Genomic DNA, 6,390 nt, shown 5'->3' with positions numbered 1-6,390 from the left:
ATATATATATATATATATATATATATATATGTATATATACATATATATATGTATATATATAATATATATATATATATGTATATATATATATATATATATATATATATTATATATATATATATATATATGTATATATATATATATATATGTATAATATATATATATATATATATACACACACACATATATATATATATATATATATATATACATATATATATAATGTGTATATATATTATATAATATATATTATATATATATAATGTGTATATATATATATATATGTATATATATATATATATATATATATATATATATATATATATATATATATATATAATATATATGTATGTGTATATATATATACATATCCAAATATAATGTATATATAATGTATATATGTATGTGTATATATATATATATGTACATATACAAATATAAACTAATGATAATTATATTTACCAATAGTGATAAACCAGCGACGGTCTTTCAGCTCAAGGAATGAAGTCTTGATCACACGTCCACTACCTCTGCTAGGCTTTCAGCACCTGTGAAATAGATTAGTATTAAGTTCGCTAGCAGGATTGTGTGCTGGAAGTGGAGTTTGCCACTACCAAGTATGATCACACGCCAGCAATTACACCCCTGACCTCTATTATACTGCTTCTTAACGACTCTTTGAGATTACGTCGTTGGGGGAGACTTACGATGCAATTAACCTTTTACCCCTGTAATAGTAATGGATTTTAAAGTGAACTACTTATTGGCCTCACCTATCGCAGATCGGATATTTTGCCAACAAATTGCATCTTAATTTACGTAAATGAGAGACATCTGTCACGAAAATAATGGGGAGTATATAATAGAAAGCTTAACGCTTTCCCAAGACATTGAACATTCTTTGGTTAGTTCTGATTTTCCCTCTGTATAGAGCTCTATCAAGTAAATTAGTGACGTGCAGCTATATATTTTTATTCATTCTTCAACAAAGGTGACGCCGGGTCACCAAATGGACAAGACCCAGGCCGGGACAGTACCGGTGTATCTCATCTAATCGAACAAAGGTGAAATAAATCGTAGGCTCACAATATGCTCACTATACGTAACTTTAATTTTATTAACTAAAATTCCCACCAATAAACTTACGTAATGTAACACAAGTGTGCCTCGTTCCCTGGCATTATAAACTGTGACTCAAGACTCTCTTAAAGTTAACAAGAGTGAAACAATGTCTCAAAAGTTTGTTCTTCAATGTGCATCTTCATACAATTTCTTTTCTAAGGACATTTATAATTATAAACTCTCGATTTAGATGAGAGTTGATAAAAAATATTAATGTTACCTTCATTTTTTTATAATCAGTATAAAATTCTGAAATAGTATGCACTGAAGCATCTTATTCTTTTGCACATAGACCCGCTACCACCAAGATGGTCTGAACAAGAAAACATATTAACCATCATTCGCACCCTACCTGTCTTTCAGGAAGTTTACAAATTCAATGACAAAGTAGATTGCGACATCTCGATCGACTTTCAGAGTGCCGTCACTGCAATTTTAACCACCAAAGTTATATCACCCTTCTGTGTTAAGGACTTAGTTTTATTTGTAATAATAATAATAGCAGTAAGAATAATAATAATATAATCATAATAATAATAAAATGATCTTACCTTCAAAATTCAAATCCTTCAAAAGATTTTCTGTGAATCACTTTGTAGGTTATACACACTATAAAAGCACGTAAAATTCCCCCCCCCCCCAAAAAAAAAAATAATGAATCCTCCCAATACGAGTTTAACACTTGTTTACCGGACGCTCTAGCTCCTGGCACTTAACAGTTCATCCTCGAAGTTAAACAGCGAACACGGGATTCTAACACACTAGGAATTTACGGTCTGTCCTGCGGTACCAAACGCAAACAGCCCGTTCACGTATTTTGTTATTAAAGTGGTAAACATAGGTTTGTCTTACCTAAATTCTGAATTTTGTTTGCTTTGTAACGATTTGTCTAATTTAACAGCTGTGAAAAAAAAAGATCTGCTGACAGTGATAAAGTAAAGACAGGTGTAGGACAAGTATTGTGATATGGTTCTAGATCGACTTGAAACTTTTTCAATTAACTTGATAAATCTCTATATATTAATACAATCATAAGCGCTAAACCCACCAGGCTCCTACAGAAAGCTCTACATAAAGCGAGCAGTTATTACAAATAAAGGCTTTTGCTCTGAAATATCTTCACGTAGTGCGAGCCAGGGTGACATCAAGTTACCACTGATAGCAACTGCTTCTGATGAAAGCACAGAGTATTGAACTGGTTCTCGTGTTTTATGAAATTGGTTCTCGCGTTTTATTGAACTGGTTCTCGTGTTGCACTGAATTGGTTCTCGCGTTTTATTGAATTGGTTCTGGTGTTTCGTAAATCCTTTTAAATCAACCAACACCTCTACGTGATCGGGGTCATCACGTTACTGAAGGCTCTTGGGAGGTTGTTATTGCTCGCCTCCATACCTGTCAGTAGCGACAGTGATACATCGCTGCAGAAATTTGCAAGTTTTCCTAAAAAAAAATGAATATCCGTGGAGTGCTGCTAACCAGCTTTATATAGTGTTAAACCCTTTTTTTTTCATTTGTTCAATGTATAGATGTTTACAACATTGCTCTTCATTTAAGGAGAGGATAATGAATGTGTGGACCAAAAGAGTGGATTAATTAAAGATGAGGCATAAAAAGAGATGGATCGAGGGAGAAGAGGAAAGATAAGGGTGATAACGGGTGAGGGTGGAGATTATAAGTAAAGTGTATGGAAGACAGTGCACAGCAAGGGAAGAGTTAAAGGAGTGAGTGGGACAAAGGATAATAAGAATTATTGACTAATGAATTATATAATTTGTGCGAGTCTCCCGCACTCCCCCAGTCTTTACTCTGTTCTGCCACCCTTGGGGTCGTACTCTGTGACTGTACCTTTATATATAGCCTTAAAGGTCTTTTGAGGGTGCTTAAAGGCAGACTTACGAAACCTTTTTTCCTCCATTTCAAAAACAATCAAAGAGGGGTTTGTATAAGATTCTTAAAACACAAATACATAAAGACAGTGAAATAAATGCTAACACTCTCAGCAATGCTGACAACAGATATAACAGTGTGGATTAGGTATCTAGGAACTAACATCAAAATAACGAATAGTTCTAACACAGGAGTGCACTAAGTCTCTCATTCCGGTAACGAAGGTAGCGGTGGAACTTACAAACAACCGGAGGACGGCGATTGACGTAATGGTAATAGCCCGTGAAGACTCATTAAGTATATTACGAACCGGCAGCTTGCAATGGCCAGCGTAGTCGAGTCCCAGATGAGACTGGTTGCTTGTCAATAACAAACAAGGCGGACAGGTAGACAGGTGATACGTTAAACAGGGGAGACTCCTTCCAAATGCTCATTGTGACTAGCATGTCCCCAGGCTAGACCTAGAGAATAAAAATAAATACGGAGGTTACTAGAAAGATACCCACAGGTTAGGAAAATGACAGAGAAATGCAGGTAACATCTGTAAAATCAAGGGCAAACAAAAAGAATCCGAGAGGAGTGTATATATAATTTTAGCCAACTCCCCCCCCCAAAAAAAAAAAAATATACGTTAGTTAAAATTAGGTTAGGTGAGGTTTCTAAGTTAGGTTTGTAAAGTAAAAGGACACAAGTGCAACTAATGTGACATTTATTGTGGCAACGTTTCGCTCTCCAGGAGCTTTATCAAGCCATTACCTTGATAAAGGTAATGGAGAGCGAAACGTTGCCACAATAAATGTCACATTAGTTGCACTTGTGTCCTTTTACTTTACATATTGTCGGTAATTCTACCAACTTTATTACAAGTTAGGTTTGGTCCAAACATAGAACATATTATATCACTGTCAAGGAAAAAATATCCATTAGTCTGTAATTTTTTTTTTTTTTGGAAAAGTCGAATTTTTAGGAAAGTTCGGCCTATTCGGCACGAAACACAAACACACAACAATAAACTTATATTTCTTTATGTTCATTAGCTTGTATTTTTTTTATCAACCTTCGTATCTTGCTCTATACTTTACCTTTCTGACCTCTTAATTATCCTCAGATATTCCCTAACCACCTTTATATTTTACATTCTCTCATTTATCCTTCTTTTCGTAAGGGTCTGTCCCAGTTCATCAAACATGTTCAGTGTCAGCTTGCTGGAGGGATTGTACGCAAGGGAGGGAGGGAGAGAGGGAGAGAGAGAGAGAGAGAGAGAGAGAGGAAGGTATGGAAGAGAGGGTGGGAGGGATTGAGGGTAGGCAGAGGAGCGAGGAAGAGGGAAACATGGAACCTAGAAAGAGGAAGGAAAGAAGGGGAAGAAAAAGAAAAGAAAAGAAAAATTGAGAAACGCATGGAGAAAGTGAAGGAAATAAAGGATAGCAAGAGGAAGGTAGTGTGAATGATCACAGGAAGTAAAAGACAATGATTAGTTGTGTCAGCAAGCAGCGTAGTGTGTCAGCAAGCAGCGTAGTGTGTCAGCAAGCAGCGTAGTGTGTCAGCAAGCAGCGTAGTGTGTCTGCAACCAGCGTAGTGTGTCAGCAAGCAGCGTAGTGTGCGTCAGCAAGCAGCGTAGTGTGTCAGCGATAGCAAGAGGAAGGTAGTGTGAATGATCACAGGAAGTAAAAGACAATGATTAGTTGTGTCAGCAAGCAGCGTAATGTGTCAGCAAGCAGCGTAATGTGTCAGCAAGCAGCGTAGTGTGTCAGCAAGCAGCGTAGTGTGTCAGCAAGCAGCGTAGTGTGTCAGCAAGCAGCGTAGTGTGTCAGCAAGCAGCGTAGTGTGTCAGCAAGCAGCGTAGTGTGTCAGCAAGCAGCGTAGTGTGTCAGCAAGCAGCGTAGTGTGTCAGCAAGCAACGTAGTGTGTCAGCAAGTAGCTCAGTGTGTCAGCACGTAATGCAGTGCCCTATCAGGTAGTGCCGTGCCTCACCAGGTAATGCAGTGCCTCACCAGGTAACGCAGTGCCTCACCAGGTAACGCAGTGCCTCACCAGGTAACGCAGTGCCTCACCAGGTAACGCAGTGCCTCACCAGGTAACGCAGTGCCTCACCAGGTAACGCAGTGCCTCACCAGGTAACGCAGTGCCTCACCAGGTAACGCAGTGTGCAGGTTGTAAACATTACACAATGATGTCATTAAGGTCAGAATTCCCTATACGTCTCATACTTTGAATGCTGAATTAAGATAAAATATTTAAGCAAGTTACGCCATGGTCGAATTATTGACTCCCTTCATTGATTATCTAAAACCCAATTATTAAGACCATGAATTTTGCATTATAATATAAAACTAAAACAGGGGAACAATGTTTTCATGAATAAATAATTTTATTACCTCAATGTCCACGGTCTGCAGCCTACGGCTCAGCCTGCAAATGCCGTACTACCAACAATAGTGAAGAATAGACACAGGTTGCAGAATATGTTTTAATTAGAACAACGTTTCGCTCCATGTAGATTTTCGCACAGAGTGAATTGTTGTCTCGAAACAAGCTTTTTTTTTCCAACCTGTGTCTTATCTCCATTATCATCTGAATTGAAGATAGAGATAAGATGCTTTCGTATTATCCTCGGGCTAGTAGATAGCTCACAGTTTTAGTCACTTCCTTCCAAAGAACACATGCTTTTCCAGCTTACCAGGTCGTCCTCATGATTCTGAAACCCAATGTTACAGATAATCCAAAAACGACTGTCTCTGTCTCCTTTGTTAATTTTAATACACCTGTGTCAGGCTTCTGATACACGTTATAACAATCGTGTTTCGTGTAGTTAAGAGCATTTTAAGATGATAAATGAGCAATTTAAAGTGTCAAGATTACACATGGACATGCTGGAACACTCTTGGTAATTTGTCAATTGTTACTGCCAAGGTCTTGCGCCTTGTGTTCTAAGACAGAAACATAACTAAAGTGTAATGAACACTTCCCATTGGTCAATAACAACCCACATGGAAACAAACTCAGGAGATTGATTGATCTGTATATTTCGATCCCTTTCAGAAGATGAAGGAGATCCCAGAAGGGAGTCGAAATACACAGATCAATCTGTCGAGTTTGTCTCCATGTGGGTTATTACTGAGTATGGAAACATAAGAGTAACAACACTTCATATACTGAGAACTCGAGGATTCATATATGAAAGTAAAAAAACAAAATATTTGACTCCAGAGGAAAACTTCAAGTTGATTCTCATAGGATCTCACAGGACGTCGCTCCATCATGTCCCTTAAGTCTCCGACTCAGTATTAGGTGATTTACGGCAGCAACAAGTCAGGCTCACGACGCCCTTCTGTAATAACCTTTTTGGTGGTAAATTCAGGAATAAGGAGGGAAGCAGAG

The 6,390-nt window shown here is 37.5% G+C and overlaps 1 long non-coding RNA gene across 1 annotated transcript in view; it reads right to left on the bottom strand.

The window, feature by feature from the left end:
- Nucleotides 1–454: 454 nt before the first annotated feature.
- Nucleotides 455–6,390, bottom strand: part of LOC138854573 (uncharacterized) — a 182,112-nt gene continuing 176,176 nt past the window's right edge. The window contains exons 2-3 of the long non-coding RNA XR_011393756.1: nt 3,251–3,470; nt 455–548 (exon numbers count right to left, since the gene is read on the bottom strand). This is a non-coding gene — a long non-coding RNA (uncharacterized lncRNA). The remainder of the gene's footprint in view (nt 549–3,250; nt 3,471–6,390) is intronic.

This window comes from Cherax quadricarinatus, chromosome 63 (assembly GCF_038502225.1).
Source record: "Cherax quadricarinatus isolate ZL_2023a chromosome 63, ASM3850222v1, whole genome shotgun sequence".
Lineage (NCBI taxonomy): Eukaryota > Metazoa > Arthropoda > Malacostraca > Decapoda > Parastacidae > Cherax > Cherax quadricarinatus.
Note: the sequence above shows the minus strand (reverse complement) of the source record. Positions and strands in the feature narration are given on the sequence as shown.